Genomic DNA, 18,706 nt, shown 5'->3' with positions numbered 1-18,706 from the left:
GTGTGTGTGTGTGTGTGTGTGTGTGTGTGGGCACTCTGTGCCTCTGCTTACACCAAGACGTATCAGCTCCTCTCTGACCTCGGGAAAAGGCAGACACAGACGCCTCCCAACAGCTCTTTCATCAGCTGCTGCGCAGGGAGCGGGCTCGTTCCCAGGCCCTGCAGAGGGTAGGAAGAAGGGCGCTGCTTCCTCAGAGCCCTGAATGCCAGTCAGGGGTGGGCTCTCGGTGCTGTGACCATGCTCCCCAATACCACTCCACCGCACGCGTATTTATTTATTTACATATCACACACAAGTGTTCCTGCTCTAATGTAATGTGTAAATTATGAAACATCCCCCAAAGGGAAATGTTTAAAGGACGAATCAAATCATACAGAGGAGCAGTATGTTCTAACACTGGGCTGTCCCCCCACATTACGCAGGGCCACATCCAACTTAGGAGACCGTGTCCTTTTGAGGGATGGATCGTTTTAGGACCAGAGCCCAATCCATTTTCCGACTCAGGTGTTGCCTTAGCCAGCAGCGTCAGCCCTTACCTGGCCCATATCCTGGCTGCCCTCTGAGGTCAGCATTCTGCCCGGAACTCCTGTCCCCTGAAGCAGTCTCCACCTGACCCGGGAGTCAGGCATGGAGCCCAGGGTCCGATGTGAGGTCAAAGTCTGCCTCCAGCCCACCTTAGAGGTGAGGGAACTGAGGCACAGCGAGCAGCTGACCAGGTCTGTAGGAGTCTGAACCCCTATTTGGGGTGTGTGTGTGTGTGTGTGTGTGTCTGTGTCTGTGTGTGTGTGTGTGCGCGCGCACACTCCCTCTGCTTCCTGTGGGCACTTCCGTTGCGAGGCTTAGATCATGAGAAGAATTACTTCATAACCCGCTTTTCCTTGCCAGGAATTGGAGTCAAACACCCTTAGCAAAGCTGACAAGCTGTCTCGATGTAAAGGTTCTTTTAAAAGGGGACACTGTCACCCAGGACCAGACCCCATATCTGCCCCCACATACACCTCTCTGGCTGTACACACAGGCAGGACAGAGGTTCACCAGCCTTGCTTTTCTCTTTTTCCTCAGCCTGTCTGGTCGATTCATATTTTCCAAAAGGCCCCGTGACCTCACCTTCTCTTTATCGTTTCTGTGGTTGGGGCTGGGTTAAATTTTTTTCCAACTTCCTTTTACTCTTTCCAGCTGATTGAACTTTCCACGCTCAAGGCCAAATTACACACCCGTCACTCCCTCCCAGTTAGCTGTGCCAACATTGGTTCATGCCTTAGTTAGAGGTGTTGGATTCTGAGGGCGGGACCGCCCAACACTTCTTTTCCTAGAGGTGGGAGCTGAGGCCCGGAAAAGAAAGAAGGCAGGGCTGGGCAGAGGGGACCCAGGGACACATTCTAAAATAAGAAGGGCTTCTCTTGGTTGACCCCAAATTCCACACACTGAATGGTGTGGTCCCCAGTTCCCTTCCTACAGCTCATGGGGAGCACATCTCCCCACCCACCTTCTCTTTGCCAGGAATTCCTATTCATTCGTAACTACTCGGCTGGGGCAGTGCCTGCTCTGGAAGCCCACCAGATCCCCCAGTTTGGAGAGGAGGCCCATTACTCCCCACTAGGGTTGACTTGTGTTCCCTCCAAATTCACGCAGGGAAGTCCTAACCCTCAGTACTTCAGAATGTGACTGTATTTGGATACAGGGCCTTAAAGACGTAATTAGGGTAAAACGAGGTCAGATGAACGGGTCTTAACCCAGCATGACTGGTGTCCTCAGAAGAAGAGGAGATTAGGAGACAAAGGACGCAGACAGAGAGAAGACCATGTGAGGACTCAGTGAGAAGATGGCAGTCCGCTGGCGAAGGCCAGAGGCCTCAGGAGAAACCGATACCTTGACCTTGGGCCTCTGGCCTCCAGAACTGTGAGAGAATAAATGCCTGGTGTTTAAGCCCCCCTCCCCCAGCTGTGGTACTTTGTTACGTAGCTCTAATTCTCTGACATTGCTGGAGAAGAATTCCTCTCTATACCTGGGTGCCTGGATCTCTGGGTGTTCAGGAAATGCTTATTGGAGTGCACCAAACTTTTCTTGGCCTGAACACACGTACTTTGTACAGCTCCTAGGTTCACCCAGGAAAGGGGGTGGGCCTGGGTACCCAGACTCTTCAACCCTCTCGAGGGCTCCAGGGGCACCTAACGGTAGCTTAGCCTCCGTTTAACTGACGCCCCACAGCCCCTGACGATGCCCACGGGGTGCCCCTGCTCCTGGCAGCAGCCATCTCCCTGGTGTGTCTGCATCCTCGCGCTGCTGCAGCTGGTTGTACCTGTTCACCTGGCAGACGGTTGTGTTCCCAAGTCCATTTGTGTTAGTTGTGCTTGTTCTTATAATGACACTGTGTAATGAGATGGACATAAAATGATAAAATGAATTCAAAGAGATAGTTTTTCTGTAACAATTAAATGTTTTGGAAAAGACTCATTAAAAGTGAGTTGCTGTTGAGTGACGCTTGGTGCAATAGCCAGTCTCCATGATGATGGCCCCCGGTGACTGTCACCTCTTGGTTTTCACACCTTTCTGTAGTCCTTTCCCACACTGAATCAAGACTGGTCTGTGAGACTGAGGGAGAACAGGGTGTAAGTGGCACTGGGTGTCTTCTGAGCTGAAGTCAGAAGGGGCGTTGCAACTTATGCCTGGTTCTCCTGGGCAGCTTGCTCTGGGGGAAGCTGTCATACCATGAGGACACTCAAGCTTCTTTTTTGGGAGGGTGGTATCCATGCGGAGAGAAGCTGAGGCTCCCCATGGTGGGCACCAGCCACATGAGTGGGCAGACGTGGAAGCAGATTCCGCAGTCCCTGGCCATGCTGGGGGCAAGCGCAGCCCGGATGCCATCCGGCTGCAGCCTCCTGAGAAACCCTGAGAAACCGTGCACGGTCCCGAATTCCTGAGCACAGCCCCTGCCTGTGCGAGAGAGGGACCGGTTCTCGTTGCTGCGAGGCACTAAGCACTGAGGTAATTTGTTACACAGCAGTAGATAACTAGCACACCTGGGAGGGCCGCTGTAAAATAATCATAGAAAATATGATGAGAAACATCACTGGAGCCTGCACTCGGGTTGTCTCACAAATGTTTCTGAGCTCTCTTTAGATTTGTAAAGAAGTAGGAGGTAGGAGTCTTAACGACGATGGTGGGTGTTGCTGACGCAACAAAGTCAGCGCAGATGCCAACCACGTGACCCACGCCCAGAGGTGTCCTGGGCATCGGAGCTGACTGGTGAGTGTGCTTTTGTATATTTTAAGTTAAAAATCAAACGCTTAGGGTACGTTTTAATCTTTAAAAATAATTTTCCACTTTATCCAATGTTTTGATTAAATAAACCAACACCAGTCCGGAAAGCTTGAGAAAGGACTGCTTCTATGGGATTCTGTACACACAAGTGGGTGTCCCTTTGTGCAATGACCTAAGAGACTGTATGTCAACCAAACCTTAAAACATTTGAATTATATTTTAAATGTCCCATTAGATAGCATTCATAGAAAGGGCCCGTAATGAGTCCTTGGACCTAATCTGAAGTGGCTTAAAGGTAGAGTTTACCAGAAATAAGACAGTTCCCACAGAGGGCTGTTTTCTGCTGGTCCTGTTGTCCCTGCCTGGCCTTTGGCTCAGCTGGTTTCTTGAAGAGAACTGCATGTTTCTTGCTTTAAGTTTTCACGAACTATAGAAGGGTTCAGAAAAGGTCTGGCAGCTCCACCAGCCCCCGGGAAGGTGGCTGCTGCTGGTTTCACGGCCTCAAGGCTCAGTCTGCTTTTCCAGCGTCTTCCGTGATGTCACCTTGGCTCAACCACCTTCTCCTGGCTGCCACCCTGAACCTTCCCTCCAGCAGACCAATCCCTGTATACCCAGCCCCTATTGGGTGTCACAGATGTCCACAGCTCGTGCCATGACTTTCTCTCCCTTACCCAACGCTCACCCCGCCAGTGTCCTCTCCCAGCAGATGGTGCCACCGTCCACCCAATTCCTGAGCCAGGAGCCTGGCCTTCTCGCCTCTTCTCTCCTCTGCTGCCTCACCTCCAATCAGGGACAGAGTCCTTTAGATCCCACATCCACCCTCTCCTCTCTCTTTCTGCTCTCATGTCCCAAGGAGTGGCCACCTCGGGGCCAAGGCACCTCGATCCCAATCCCTGCACTGCTGGGCACCAGCTGTGGGACCTCAGGCTGACCTCGTCCCCTCTCTCTGACCCTCAACTACCCTCAACTTCCCCATATTGAAGACCGTTTTCTTGCATTTCACACATTCAACACTAAGCACCATTGTTCTAGGCATTGTCACCACCCCAGGTAGCTCACACCTGGTGGAGAGGTGGCTGTTAATCACATAATCACACCCCTGGTTAATTGATGACAATTGCATGGGATGCTATTAACATGGGAAAGCAAGATCTTAACCACTGGCGTGAGGTTCCAGGCAGGCTGCCCGTCAAGTGACATCTAAGTCAGGACCTGAAGAAAGAACAGGAGCGAGGCAGCAGGAGAGTAGGGGCCCAGAGCATTTCAGTGAGACCACTGTGTAGGTGGACAGCCTGAAGCTGAGTGTGAGGCATTGGCAGAACAGGAAGAGGCCAAAGCTGTATCTGCCTTGTAGTGAGGGAAGGGACCGGGAGACGAGGCTGGTGAGGTCACGGCAGGCATTGAGGCAACACCTTGTGGGCTGCGCCGTATTGCTGACAGCAATGGAGGCTTTTAGGGGTTTTAATCAGGGGAGAGACCTGATCTATTCACGATCTAAGAGCTGATTTGCTCTGCAGGGTGATGAGAAAAGATTGGACACCAGAACCAGAAGCTTTTCCTGAAGGCTGAGTGTGAGATGTTGGCAGTGGTCACAGATATAGAGAGAAGCAGACAGATGCAAGGAATATTCTGGAAGCTGGACCATGGGGACTTGGTGGTGGATTGGATGGAGGAAGTGAGAGAGAAGGTGGCACAGATGATGCCCAGCTTCAGTCATGAGGCCTCTGGTGGTGGTCATCGCCAGCTTGGACCAGGAGAAAATGGAAGATGTGCGAGTGGAGACCATAAGTCCTTCCAAATTATGAGGCATTTGAGAAAGAAATAGAAGAGAAAGATAGGGCAGTAAATGGAAAGGAGCATGGACTTCTGGGAAGAATTTGTTATTGTTTTTTCAGATGGTGCATAGTAGAGGGTGGATGTCAGTTATGATTAGGTGTGGTGTAAGCCGATTATGGACTGAAAGTTTGTGTTCATCCTGCCCCCAGATTCATATGTTGAAGCCTTAACCCCCAATGGGGTAGATTTGGAGGTGGGGCCTTTGGGAGTTGATTGGATCATGAGGGTGGAGCCCTCGTAAAGGAGGTTAGTGCCCTTGTAACAGAGGAAGACCAGCGCTCTCTCTCCCATGTCAGGATATGGTGAGAAGATGGCCATCTAGAAGCCAGGAAAAGGGCCCTCACCAGAGCCAAATCTGCCCACACCACAATCTTGGGCTTCCTAGCCTCCAGAACTGTGAGGAACTAGCCACCCGGTCAGTGGCATCTTGTTACAGCAGCCCGAGCTGGCTACTTTGGAGACAGACCGCAGGGTCTCATCTCAAACTCACAAGAGGTTGTTCTGTGGGAAAGGTGGTGACTTCCTCATTGTGCCGTCCTGGGGCATTTAACACGTGTCTCTCATACACGTGGACAGAGCGCTACCACCACTGCCTCCTGAGTTCCCTCCCGCCACAGGACCTCAGGAACAGAGCAGCTTGGTCTTAGCTCCAGGCCCCTAGATCAGGCACCAGGCAGACTAAAGAGCTGCCTCATTATTTGGGAAGTGAAAGCCCAGGGCTGTGAGGGTGAGGAAACACCCGCAGCAAAGCCAGGAAAGCAGAATTGTGTGCTTCACATATTACTGTGACTGTGCTACTTCCCCAGGGGGCATCAGGACGCACAGCAGGCTACTCCACAGGCACCCCTCCCTGCACACGCCCTGTCTTCCAGTTCCTGTTGGTCCAGGTCACCCCACAGGGAGCTCCCCTGACCCAGGGCTCCCCCTCTGGTCCCTCGGGAGGCAAGACGACCGGTTCTGCAGAATGGCGCTTCAGTGAAGCCCTAAGGTGAGAATAGACCCGGCACCGTTAGGCGTTGGGCAAGAGAGAGAAGCGCAGGTGGCAGGGAACCTCACAGGACCCAGACGCTGTAGACTGAATGCTTGTGTCCCCCCCCCCCCCCCCCCCCCAGACTCACATGTTGAAGCCTAACTTCCAGGGTCACTATTTGGACATGAGGCCTATACGGGGGTAATTCGGGTTAAATGAGGTCATAAGGTTGGGACCCTAATCTGATAGGACTAGTGTCCTTATATGAAAAGACACAAGAGAGCTGCCTGTCTGTCTGTCTGCTTCTCCCAGGTGAGGACACAGCAGGAAGGCAGCTTTCTGCAAGCCAGGGGAGTTTCCTCATCCGAACCGAATCTACCAGCACCCTGATCTCAGAGTTCCAGCCCCCAGACTGGGAGAATTACATGGCTGGTGTTTAAGTCACCCAGTCTGTGGTATTTTGTTATGGCAACCTGAGATATCGTGACTTTTAATAAGAAATATATAGTTGGTCTTATTTCCCCCACCCCTGCTTCCTGGCACAGAGCTATTAAAACCCTTGGAATTTCCTAAGTGATAAGAGAGATAAAGGTATATTTTGTTATTCATAACAAGCCCCTTGAAACCACATCTGAGTTTATGTTAATGAGGTGACTCTTGGTAAGCCCCCTAAGGCAGGGGGCTGGTTGCCAGGAAAACCTAACACATGATTAGAGGTTTGGAACATTCAGTCCCACTCCCCCTGACCTTGGGGAGGGGAAAGGGGCTGGAGATTAAGTTCAATCACCAATGGCCAGAGATTTAATCAACTGTGCCTATGTAATGAAGCCTCCATAAAAGTCCCAAAAGGACAGAGTTCGGAGAGCTTTGGGTAGGTGAACATGTGAAGGTGCTGGGCTGGGGGGTTGGGGGTGTGTGGGGGTGTACCTGGAGAGGGCATGGGAGCCCTGCACCCCCTCCCATGTACACTGCCCTTTGCATCTCTTCCATCTCTGAGCTGTATCCTTTTATAATGAACTGGCAATCTAGTAAGAAAACTTTTCCTGAGTTTTGTGAGCCGCTCTGGCAAATTAATCGAACCCAAGAAGGGGGTCTTGGGGTGCTTTGATCTATAGCCAGTGAATCAGAAGTACAGGTGACAACCTAGACTTTTTACAATTGGCGTCTGAAGGGGGTGGGAAGGCGGGTGGGACGGCGGCCTTAACCTATGGGACCTGATACTATGTCCAGGGAGGTGGTGTCAGAGCTGAGTTGAATTGTAGGGCACCCAGTTGTAGAATTGTTTGATCTGGGGAAAACCAATACACGAGGGGTGCAGAGTCCTCTGTGAGAAGGTGGAACACAGGCGTTTTACCTGGACATGGGAAGCTAGCCAACTAACACACTAACCAACAGGTTTGTTCCCAAAACCACGAGCGACAGAGTCGAATTCACTTCTGCTTCCTGCATAGTCCCTGCTTGGGTACCTGACCCAAAGCCCACAGTGTGTGGAAGCGTCCCAAGGAGGGGATGAAGAGCCCTGGTCACCGTGGCCCCCGCAGGGATGAGTGTGGGGAGGTGTCCACATGTGCCTTCCTGTAGGCAGGAGCTGTTCATCCGGGGTGACTTGGTGGCCAGCTGCTGGATGATCCAGTTTTGCCCGAGTGGTCCTTCTCAAGGCCCACTCACAGCCTCTCCCAAGCAGTTCGTCCCCCGCGCCCCCCTTCCGGAGTGGAACCTCTCTAGCAGTACCAGCTTCCAGCCTGGAGAGCGTTCACCCTCATCCTCTTTCTCCCTCCACCCAAAGTGCTTTTTTCTTGTTCTGCGTTATTCCCCAAGGGTCTACGTTCCCTTTCTGCAAAGACCAGGCTAGCTTAACCTCCAGACCTTTTCTGGATGGAAGGGAAAATATTTGCATTTTCTCCCGGGAGGGGCGTCTAACCCTGGAATGGGATGCATCCTTCTTATACAGCAGAGAAAACGAAGAGAGGGGAAAACGGTAGTTTCCATATTAAACCAGGCTATGGAATTTTTCCCTGTCCCACGTCATTCAGACATTTATTGTCTGGGCCCTAACAATTCCCCTCAGGGACACAGAGGGGAATAAGACCTACCCTCAGCTCTACTTGGGTGGACTCTGAGCAAAGACCTGCGTCACAGAGCAGAGGTAGTGCCGGCTGGAAGGTGCCAGCACCCCGGCTGACCCAGCATGAGTGAGGAGGGCTTCCCAGGTTCTGTTCCACCACAAGGGATGTGAGGCACAGAACGGGGAGTGCTTCAGCATTCCAGGCAGCAGGGAGACCTTGGACATAAGATGTCACCTATGCTTCTCCATCAGGGAGACCCTGAACTCCCGCACGTCTGGAGCTCTGAGACATGGAGGGGAGCAAATGGAGACCCCAACACCCATGCTCCAGGACTCTGCCGTGAGGGTGCAGGAAGCTGAGGTCTGTAACAGGTTTGCTTTGTCAGAGTCTGGCGCGCTGTATCCTCTGGGAGGTGCTAATAGACCCTGCACAGTCAGCCAAAACCAAGTGCAGGTCTGAGGGGACCTGGCATTCAGTGCATGAAGGGGTCTGCAGGCTCCATTAGGGCTGCACAGCCTCCCCACCCCCTGAGATCTGAGCTCCCCTCCCTGCCTGTGTCCTGAGTGCCTGGCAGACACACCCACACCAGCCTCAGGCCCAGATGCTCCAGGACAGTGTCCTTCCCACCGTCAGCCCCAGGGGTCCTGATTTTTGGTTTGGAAAATGTGACCACAGACCCCGAGCCAGCCTGTACCCCAGGAGGCGGATTGCTGTGATCTTCATGACCTGTCTTTCCCAAGATTCCATCTTAGAGAGCACTTCCCACTGGCGGACTGTTCATCCCCCCTCAACAGCCCTGTGAGTGAAGCCCTGACAGCTAAACCAGCCTCTGAAGCTGGAGCTTTGCTCAGGAAGAGAGACCTGCCTCAGGGGACACAGCAGAGGCAGGAACTTGTACTCATGGTTGAACTCTGGTCAGTGCCCGCAGCCCATTGCTTTTCCTTCACTGGCAGAAGGAAACTCGCCCATCTCCTCCCCTGGGCCCTTCACAGGGACACAGGCACACAGAGCCATCAGGCGGTACCCTAAGTGCCATCACAGAGACAGGCGGAAAGTACTGGGGAGCAAGTCCCCTCCTGTGGATGCAGCCGCCCCTCCAGACATTGGAGCAGGAGGAGGGTTCTCCTGGAGTGGAGCCGGAAGGGTTGCCTGGGGAGGGGACAGCAAAAGCAACTCAGCAGGGGCGTGGCAGCACGGCATCTGCAGACAAGGGACAAGGCGTTCAGGGAAGGAGGCCACTTTATTAATTCTTGAATCAGCTTCAGGAGCAATACCGAGTTGCAATTCTTACATCTCAGAGATGAGGAAACCCTGACTCGGAGCGGTTGTGCAACGCACCCAAGGCTACAAAGCTGCAAATGGCTTATTGCAAGTTCAAGTCCAAAGGGCTGACCCCTGGTTCAGGGATGGCATCTCAGAAACACAGTCCCCAGACCCTAAAAGGCACAAAAGCTCCCTGCTGGCTGGCTGGCTGGCTGGCGGAAGTGGCAGTATTCTCAACAGCTCTCAAGCTGTCTCCAGTGCTGAGTCACTCTGGCCCCTGGCTGGTGTGGGGCAGGAGGACGGTGGCTGCTCCGGCTGCAGTGACTGCTCCCCACGGCTCCCATGCGTCCTGTCCAGTGGTGTACAAGCCAACCCACTGACTGCTGCAGGGCCTGGTGAGGCCTGGTCCCTCATCTCCCACTGAATGTTTACTGGGCTGGGGCTACCTACCCCATGGCTATGACGGAGCCCCCTCACCCCCAGGATGTTCTCAGAATGAGGCTGGGGTGCACGCAGGTAACCAGTCATTGCAAAGCTGGGCCATAGTGCTGTGACAAAGGAATACAGGAGGTGGAGGTCCAAGGATGGGGGGAGCTCATGCTGGCTGCAAGAGAGGTGCTTAGGTGAAGCTGTATTCGAGCTGTGAGATGGCTTCTGAAGGGTGAAATGTGCTCTATGAGTGGAGAAATGTGGGAAGGGTCTTCCCAGCTTGGAGGAACGTGGGAAAGGCTGGCTTGTGTGGACTCAGCAGGAATTCCATGGTGGCCGGTAGGGGAGGCAGCGGAGAGGGGAGGCCGTCTTTCCAGCTGTTAAGGGCTTGCCCATGTGTGGTGGGCCCTGAGTTCTCCGCAGATCCACTTTGATCAGATATTGGGCAAGCTCTTGGGCAGGAAGGCTGGTGGGGCTGGCAGGGCTGGTGGGGCTGGTGGCGCTGGCGGGGCTGACTGGGCTGGCAAATGGGTCCTGGCTCAAGTACAGTCACGGGAGGATGCTTGAAAGGCCTGCAGTGTCTTAATGTCTTTACTGAGATCAGAGACGGAAGGTCTTGGATGCAAATCCTGTGGGAAGGTTCCTACCCCGTACATTCTCTCCTGAATGTGAAGCTCTGATGGGGAGTCCCTTCTGGAGAGCAGGTCTGTCAAGGAAGGGAGAGAGCAGGCCCTGACCCTCACTTGCCTCTGCTCTCAGCCAGGGCAGCCAAGCTTGGGGCTACAGAGGGTCCGTGGGCACAGCGACCTGCTCCCTTTGAGCTGATACCTTTTCTGGCAAATAGGACAGCCAGGGCCTCCTGGGTAGATGGTAGAAGCAGGAGCCCCTGAGCCTAAACCAGCAGATCACCTCCTCCCAGAGCAAGGCCCAGGGCTTCTGCAGCTCACCCAGCTCACTTGCAGTCTGCAGCCCTGAGAAGAGAAGCAATGCAAGGTGCTTTACTGCCTGCAAAATGCTTTCAGGTTCCTTTTCCTGAAGACAGTGATGCAAGAGCTTCTGCCCCGTGGGGCTGCAGGGCCAAGCAAAAGAAGTGGGGGCAGCATGGTGTGAGTGGGACCGCAGTGGGTTTGGAGGGGTTGGGAGACCCTGGTTCTCTCCAGAGCTGCCGTAGGCTCACAGTGTGGCCCAGGACGCTGTCGCCTCTGTCTACCTGTAGCTGACACGGGGGATATTTCAGACTCTGACCCCCTAAACCTCCTGTGAGCTTCTAGAACATGTGCCTGGGAGCTTCTAGAGCCCAGCCATCTGGGATCATATCCCAAAGCTGGGGGTTTTGTTGGCAGTGGGATGTGGGCATACAAAGGGCCATCGTTTCCCTGAGTCAGGACCTGAGGCTGTCCAGGCTGCCCAGACTAGCCCTGACATACATCCATGCCCACTGAGCCCCGCAGGTCCCAACTGGCTCTCCCTGGGAGAAAAAGTCAACTTAAGTCACTTTGGCTTACTCTCCAGGAGGGGGAGGGTCAAACAGGAGGACGCGGTTCTTTGGGCTGTCCTTTTAGTGCAGAAGGCAGCAGCAGTTAGTAATAATGGGTCCCCAGTTCATTAACGCAGGCAGTGTTAGTGACAGCTTGCTTCTGTCACAGCCTGTCCAGGCTTTGGGTATAGACATAAATACACAGGACAAATCCATGCCCCCAGGAAGCTCACATTTAGGTGGCGGAGACAGGCAATCATTGAGCCTGTGACAAATCGGTGGGATCAGGCTTCTAGAGAAGCACGAGCAAGTACAGAGGGAAGGTTCCAGGGGGGCCAGGGCCAGGGTCAGGGTGAGCCAAGTGAGGCTCTCGCCTCCCCCTCAACACAGAAAGAGGCTCCAAAAACTCAGTCAGCAAGACAAGGCCTATTTTAATGTAACTTATTTAAAACTCCAAATTAATGTGCAAAGATCCGTGATGAACAAAATATCACAATTCTAAATAGAGACCGCCCGTTGTTTATTGTACCACCCTGCATTATTGTGCAATGGGAACAAGCGTGTCTAATCAGCCTGAGGTCACAGCCGTGTAGCCTTCGAGCCCCCTGGATAGGTTTGACAGCGCCACAGAAGGTCTACAATGGTCTGTGAACAGAAAGGGCAACTCAGGGCTTTCTAGATGGCCAAGGCTTTTGATTGGTAGAGCTTCTATGAACTTTTTCCACTTGGTTCAGCTACAGAAGGTGTTTTGGTAAGTGGGGCACACACTTTTCCTGAGGCCCCAGTGTATCTTGGGGCTTCTGAGGAGCATCTAAAGGCTAAATAGGTTTCCAGGTGAAGCAGGGGAGGAAGAGTGCCGCCGCCAGAGGGCACAGCATGTGCAAAGTCCCGGAGGCGGGAATGCTAGTCAGTGGACCCCACAAGAGGATACAGGAAAATGAAGTCTTTTTTCTTTTTTGTTAACAGATTTATTGAGATATAATTCACATGCTATGCAATTCACCCATTTAAAGTGTACAATTCAATGGTCTATTTAGGATATTCATAGAGTTGTGTAACCATCATCATGACCAATTTTAGAACATTTTTATCTCCCCCCAAAAGAAACCCTGTACCCTGTAGAAGACCCCTGCCTCTTATATCACTCGAATCACTGCCTCCAGCCCCAGGAAACCAGGAATCTACTAAGAAAACAAAACAATTTTTACATTGGACGTTAGATCCTTCTAAACCTATCTCAACATTTGATCCAGTGCCTTCCCTGGGAAAGGCACTCATTGAAAGACTATTCTTTCTTTCATTACATTGTCGTAGCACCCTTGTCAAAACCAATTGACCATACATGTGGGTGTTTATTTCTGGACTTTCAGTTTTATTCCATTCATCTCTATATCTGTCCAGATGCCAGTACCACACTGCCTTGATTGCTGTAGCTTTGCAGTAACGATGTGATTTTCCCAGGTGTAAATGAGAAAGCACATTTCTTGCTTGCCTCAGAGGACGGTCTAGGCCAGAGGTTGTCACAGTGTGGTTTCCTGACCTGCAGAATCAGTATCACCTGGGAACCTGTTAGAAATGCAAATTCTCAAGCAATGCCCAGGACTCTGTGAATGGGAAACTCTGGGGGCTGGGGCCTAGCAATCTGTGTTTTGCAAGCCCTTCACGGGATTCTGACCTACACTAAAGCTTGGGAGTCCCCGGCCTGTATCTGCCTCATCTGTAAAATAGCGACAGGCCACACAAGACTATTAAGCACTTGAATTGCATCTATGTGTTATAAGTATAGAATACACCTTGATTTCAAAAAGACTCAGTATAAAAAAAATGCAAAATATCTCATTCATAATTTTTAGATTGATTACACATTGAAGTTATAATATTTTCTATATGTTGGATTAAGTAAAATGTACCATGAATTTCACCTGTGTCTTTCTACTTAAAAAAAATGTGCCTTTATATGTGGGTCACATTTTCTTTCTGTTGGACTTTGGACAGTGCTGTCTAGAAGATGAAATGAGAGACACACAGGGCTGGGTGGTGGTTGTGGTGGTGGTTATATCCGTCCCATGTTAGTCGTGGGACTGTTTTAGGCAGACACCTATAATCCTGCTCAGGGCATGTACTGATTTCTCAAGCATCAGGAGCTCTGTTTCCCAGAAGAGAAGACATCAGGAGCAGAGCTGGAAAGGCAAGCAGCCTTTTCCGGTTCAAGCTGGTTTGAAACAGCAGTCAAAGCGGCTGTTTGTGTTGGCTTTGGGTTTTGTGATTTAGAATAAGCGAAATGCAACCAAACAGCCTCTGGGCTGCTCCCCTCATGGTTCGGTGACATGGAAACGATATCAGGCCTGGTGTGCAGAGCCCTGGGCTGGGGGCGTACATACGGGGGGCTGGCAAGCTGCTGACCAGGTGCCCCCTCCTGCACTGGGCAAGCGTGTTATACACGGATCCTGTAGGCCCTCATCCATCCAGCTGTGCAAACCAGCAAAGTACATCTGCCCTAGGGGTCTACTCCAACCCACCCCACCCACTCCTTGTGGAGAGGCTCCTTTAACACTTGCAGTCCCCGTACGCATGTCAATAGCGTACATTGGCACATCTGACCCCCAAGGCCCCCAGGCACCTGAGTGCAGAGCGCTCAGGAGGAAACAAGCTCAGAGAGTTTGGTGTCTTGTTCAGGGGACACAGCTAAAACCTGGCAGAGCTGGGACCAGAACCCAGGTCTGCTGGCTGAGATCCACCAGGATGGTTCTCTTTATACATCTGCAGTGATCAGCCAGCCTTTGGTGATGCCGAAGGTAACGTCCTTATCATTTACTGAGTATCTGTCATGCCATCAGCCCTTTACGCACATGGCCTCTTTTAGTCTAAGGGAGACATTAATATCCACATTTCATAAAATAGGAAATCCGAAGCCTGGATTAAGGCTCGATTAAGGCGTTGCTGAAGAGAATGTTCTAGGCTTGCTAAAGGAGAGGAAAGAAGAGGGAGCATTTGAGAATGTCTAATGTTGCTCATTTAAGCCTCTCAATCACCCCATGAGGTAGTTCAAGAGGTTAAACGAGTTTAAGGGGGCCTCCCAAGTTTCTGATGCAAGTGACCACAGGAGCTGGACTTGCCTCCTGGACTCCTGTCACTTTCCCCTGGAGATGAGAGACGAGCCCAGCTCCTGAGCCCTCCCGAGGCTCCCTTCCACACCCTCACCCTGTTCCCTAGAAGCCAGGGTTGGGGACAGGGTTAGGAGCAGGGGCAAGAGGGCAAGGTACTGCTCAAGGAACAAAATAAGGTCCTAAAAGACCCTGGTCCTGAGGACAGGGTCCTAGGATCCCAGGCCTTGAGATTAGAGACGGGCAGCAGGGCAGATGGGGTGGGAACTAGAAGATGAGAAGACACACAGGGCATGTCTTAGCTTGGGCTGCCACAACAAGATACCTTAGACTAGGGGGCTGACTGAACCATCAGACGTTTATTTCTCACAGCTCTGGCATCTGGAAGTCCAAGATTAGGTGCCGACTGACTTGGAATCTGGTGAGGACTCTCTTCCGGGCTTGCAGATGGCTGCCTTCTCGCTGTGTCCTCACATGGCCTTTGTGGAGAGAGGGAGCAATCTCATTATCTCTTCCTCTTCTTGTAAGGCCACTGATCTTATTGGGTTAGGACCCCACCCTTATGAACTCATTCAATGTTAATCTCCTCCTAAAGGTCCCATCTCCAAATACAGGTACAATGGGGGTTAGAGCGTCAATGGATGAATTTGGAGTGGGGACACAAGTCAGTCTATTTGCTCTAGGAGATGGGACAGTCTAGTTTATCTTGACCCCTGGAGCTTTCAGGGACGAACCAGGAAGGGCATTCATCAGAATGTGCCTCTGAGTCACACTTCCTGAGTGACCCATGAACCACAACATCTGCTTCAGGGGCCATCACAAACACTGTTGGACCTCAGGGATAAGCAGGATGGTCTAATGATCCAATTTCCCCACCTCTGACCCATCGACTGACGCAAGGCAGGATCCAGAGATTCTTGCCACCGGTGCTGCTAGCGTGTTCTCTGGCTGTTTCCTCAGCTTTGAGCTTCTGAGGTCAGGGGAAAGGCAGGCAGTCAGAGGTGCCACCCCACCCTATGGGAGCATCGCCCACCATATTCCCGGCAGCCACACTTCTCCCCTCTGTAATTACAAATGGAATAGTGACAGAATCAAAAGAGGATCTGGAAACCAGCAGGCCTCCACTTCCTCAAACATTTGGGGGCAAGGCTTTATGAGCTAGAAGCACGTTTATTTGAAAGATCCTCCCTGGTAGGATACACAATTAAGTTCATCAAAGTACGGCAAATGATTTTTTTAAATAGTATTTTTTTCCAAAGCCTGTATGGGCCCAGCACAGTGATATCAAGTCTGGCGTTTAGATCTGGCTGTCACTGATTCTCATATGTGACCCTGGGCATTTCATTTCTCTAAGCATAGGAGTCCTCATTTGTAAAAGGTGGAAATAATTTCAAGAATGTTGGAGGTAGTATATGGCAAAGTGCTTCAAAAACAATATCATAAAACTAAGTCAGATATTAATAATCAGAGTCATTCCTGCCTTTAGGTGTTTACAGCCATCGTGTGGAAGACAAATTGTATATATAGCATGGCATCTGTTATGTGATGAATTGTTCCCCCATAAAGATGTTGAAGGCCTAACCCCTGGTACCTGTGAATGTGACCTTGTTTGGAAATAGGGTCTTTGCAGATGACCAAGTTAGGAAGAGGTCATTAGGGTGGGCTCTAATCCAATATAACTGGTGTCCTTATAAAAAGGGGAAATTTGGACACAGAGACACACACAGAGGGAAGACAATGGGAAGACATAGGGAGGAAACAGCCATCTACAAGCCAAGAAATACTCATGGCTACAGAAGCTGGGGAGAGGCCTGGAGCAGATTCTCCCTCACAGCCTCAGAAGGAACCAACTCTGCTGACACCTTGATCTTGGGCTTCCAGCCTCCAGAACTCTGAGACAATAAATGTCTGTCGTTCAAGCTGCCCAGCTCGTAGTGCTATGTTACAGCAGCCCCAGGAAACTAATATAACACCTTACCCTGAATTTGCTTTCTTACTTTCTCTGGCTTATTAAATGCCACCGAACTTACTGAGTCACCACTATATGCTCTCCCTCCACTAAGCTTCATAAGGGGTTTACAGTCCTTGTTCTGAAGGTGCAGTAGACACAAAAAGGAAGAGAGCAGGTTGTGTCTCATCTGAGGGAGACACACACTTTCTTCAGAAGTTCAGAGAAGAGAGAAGTATAATACATGTGAGCGGAGAGGCTGGAGGGCCAGGTGACAGCTGAACTGAGTCGAGGGATAGGTAGGTTCCAGATTGGTGGGGAGAGAGGGAGAGTCAGGCCAGGTGAGAGAACAGCCCAGCAGCCCGGGCACGGAGATCAGTGTGAGAGGCAGGGTCCAGGAACATGCTCCGTCTGTTTTTGTGGTCTCCCTGAGCTTTCTTACCATCCACACTGCCTCTCGCCTGTGTCTACTATGCTCTCTCCTCATCTTTTAAGGCTCAGCAAAACTGTCACCTGCTCTGTGAGTCTTTCCTGTCCCTCTCCCCATGAGCTGGGTTTGCAGGGGGTCATATAGCTCAGGCCTCGAGGACGGTAATTATCGTGCTTTGTGTGGACATCTGCTGCCCTGTGACTGAGTGTGGGAGAAGTGTGCCCTGTTTCTGTGGCAGAGACATCGCAATGTGCTCAGCAAAGCGACTGTTTTCTCCTGGTCACACAGGAAGACTGCAATTCCCAGAGCCCTAGCCACCAGGGACTGGGTGATTAATTCTGGTCAGTGAATTCAGGCAGAAGTGATGTGCACCCCCTTCCAGGCTTGTCTTCTAATGCCTAGGAGACCCCAGCTAGCGCTTGCCTCTTGCTGTGGGCTGGAAGTTGAGGGGCCAGTGGAGGCTTGGAAGCCCTGAAGGAGGGTGGTGGAATCTCTAGATGGAAGATGCTGGGGTTCCTGAACACCTGTGTGGAGTCTTCCCCACACCCTCCAACCTGCACTGAAGGTCATCAGATGGGTGACCACAGCAGAATATAAACTACCCCTGCTAACCACCTGGCTGATGGCCCTGGTCTGGGTACCTGATGAAGGCTCCTCACCTGGAACCCTATCCTCTGCGTCGATATGCTACAGAAAGCCTAAGCAATGACCTTGGCCACTGGTCTCCGCTGGGAAGGAAAGATAGTACCCCAGGTACCAGAGCTGGCTCCATAGGGCATCACCAAGGTCAGTGTTGCTGGTGCCCATGGTCATTATTTCATGTAATCCTCACAGCAGGGCTGGCTAGGAGACCAATTCCCTCTAGGTTTGGTTTAACCCTCTGCCTGAAGAGAGAGGCGTTTGGGCTCAGACCACCTTGCCTGCCAGCCCCCAGCCAATTCCCCCTCAAAGCCGCCCACCACCGGTTTTTATCTGCAGCCTCCTGTGTAGTGGGAGTTCACTCACCGTGTTTTTGTGGAGGAGGATTTGAGTTTTTCCCTAGAGACGCTAGAAAGACAGTTTGTCTCAGTCTAACACTAACGCCCAGCTCCTCATTTTTGGCTGTTTCTGTGGTTACCTTTCTTCAGGGATGTTTGGGGTGGGTGGTGGTGGTAGTGGTATATATTTTATTTTCTAAGGCCTGGATTTTCAGGAGCTGCTGGGCGAGGAGTCCCTGATTCTTGCCCTCTCGCGCAGGTGCCATCGTCAGGGAATAGAGGAAGTCTGCAGGAAACACGGTCTGCCTCTCCCAGGAGGCCACGTGTCCCTGGGATTATCTCAGTGATTTCAACCAAGCCCCTATCTCAGCAGAGACTGAAGACTCACAGCACATCTGGGAGGGAAGGGCCGGAAGAAGCCAGCTCCTCCCGTCCATTTTATAGATGGGGGAACGGAGGTCAGAGAGTCTAAGGGGCCTGCCCAAACCGCCTGGAATTAGCGAGGTCAACCAGAGCCCAAGGCAGGTCTCCCTTCTCCCGGCCCCCGGCTCCTTCTCTGAAGAAGGCGAGGGAAGGTTGGTGGTATCTGCTCACCGGACGGGCGTTGATGGTGACACAGAGGGGCATAGCAAGCGGACTAGGGCGACTCAGGCTCTTCCCCTTCTGGGCAACCCGGGCCCCATTTCCTGCCGAGGACTCGGGAGGCGGGGAAACGGGCACCGAGCCGATCCCTCCCGGGCGCCGCCTCCCAACCTCTCCCACACCCGCAGGCCAGAGGCCAAGGGTTTGGGAGGCGGAACCGGTGCTCGGCTCCTCCCCTCACCCAAAATTCCCGCGGGTTGGGACCGGGTCAGAGCCGCGGCTTCGCCCGGGGTGCGCTAAAGAAGAGCTAGGTAGGGCCAGCGTGGGACGGGCCAGCAGGAGGCGTGGCCAGAGACGAGGAGT

General features: G+C 52.1%; 1 long non-coding RNA gene across 1 annotated transcript; it reads right to left on the bottom strand.

Moving 5' to 3' along the window:
* Positions 1 to 11,469: 11,469 nt before the first annotated feature.
* LOC109456495 (uncharacterized) lies at positions 11,470 to 18,665 on the bottom strand. The gene is made up of 3 exons (XR_002138885.3): positions 18,356 to 18,665; positions 14,732 to 14,885; positions 11,470 to 12,868 (listed from the first exon to the last, which is right to left on the bottom strand). It is a non-coding gene; the product is annotated as an uncharacterized LOC109456495 (long non-coding RNA).
* Between the last annotated feature and the right edge of the window lie 41 nt (positions 18,666 to 18,706).

This window comes from Rhinolophus sinicus, chromosome 2 (assembly GCF_057876585.1).
Source record: "Rhinolophus sinicus isolate RSI-liver-muscle chromosome 2, RSI-T2T, whole genome shotgun sequence".
Taxonomy (NCBI): Eukaryota; Metazoa; Chordata; class Mammalia; order Chiroptera; family Rhinolophidae; genus Rhinolophus; species Rhinolophus sinicus.
The sequence above is the reverse complement of the archived record's forward strand: the minus strand, read 5'-3'. Positions and strand labels throughout refer to the sequence as shown.